Source organism: Clarias gariepinus, chromosome 22, assembly GCF_024256425.1.
Source record: "Clarias gariepinus isolate MV-2021 ecotype Netherlands chromosome 22, CGAR_prim_01v2, whole genome shotgun sequence".
Classification (NCBI taxonomy): domain Eukaryota; kingdom Metazoa; phylum Chordata; class Actinopteri; order Siluriformes; family Clariidae; genus Clarias; species Clarias gariepinus.
The window spans coordinates 12,836,188-12,837,182 of record NC_071121.1 but is presented as its reverse complement, the minus strand read 5'-3'; positions in this window follow the sequence as shown (position 1 = coordinate 12,837,182).

The window sequence follows — 995 nt, the reverse complement described above, 5'->3', positions numbered from 1 at the left end:
AGAGATTCTTGCCACTGGTGGATGTCTGTCAGTCAAGAGTCTGTTGAATACTCCTTATATTCATAAAATGGCTGTTACATACTATGGGTGGGGTGGGCATCCTGTCAGATGCCCAACTGTTGTTGTAGTCCTATCTATTCAGACTACATGCATGGACAGTCCCATCACCAAAGGCCAGACTGATTTCAACCTATTGGTCAAGGGCTAATTTCTTTTTCAATTTTCATCTCAGCTTTTTCATTGTTGTGTGAAGAGACAGGACAATGAAAGAGGACAGAGGGACAAAGACAAATGGTCGGAGTGTTTCCTCCAGAGAATGAGAAATACTAAAACTGAGATTAAAATAAGGCTGAGTGGGAGGAAGGGAGACCTTGTGGGCCTGAGTGATAACAATGGGGGTAACGACTGGAAGGAGGGGTGAGGATGTTCTCGGTTTAATCTATATTTAGGGGGAAGCTGATGGAGACACGTGCCAGGTTCTGGGGAGTGGGGAGATGGGGCGAGTCTGTTGTGTCTAAATCGATTCTGGGTTTTGTTCTGCCAGCTGTCATTGGTACTGTCTGAAAACCATGTGACAGCCAGGGTGGGGGGTGGGGCGGTGGGTTTGGGGGCATATCAGAGAACCCCAATTTTACACCCTGAAAGACACAAAGAGTCAAAGCCTGAATGATTTTCAGATTTAGGTCTATTATTAAATAGTCTACATTATACAAACAAGCTAAATATTGCAATACTAAACAAACCTAACTGGTGAACCATACAATCGGTTATGTCAAAAAAGATATATATATATATTGATCGAATAGAATTCAATAGGTAAATTAAATATCCAATGATACCCAGAAACTATTTTTACCAATTAAATTACATTAAATAATACATAACACATTTAGTAATTGTTTAGAAATTAAAAGTATTTCCTTATTTTGACTTATTTAAGAGATCATTAACATGTAAGACTTTTATAAGTATTGCTGTTTAAACATAATGGTAAA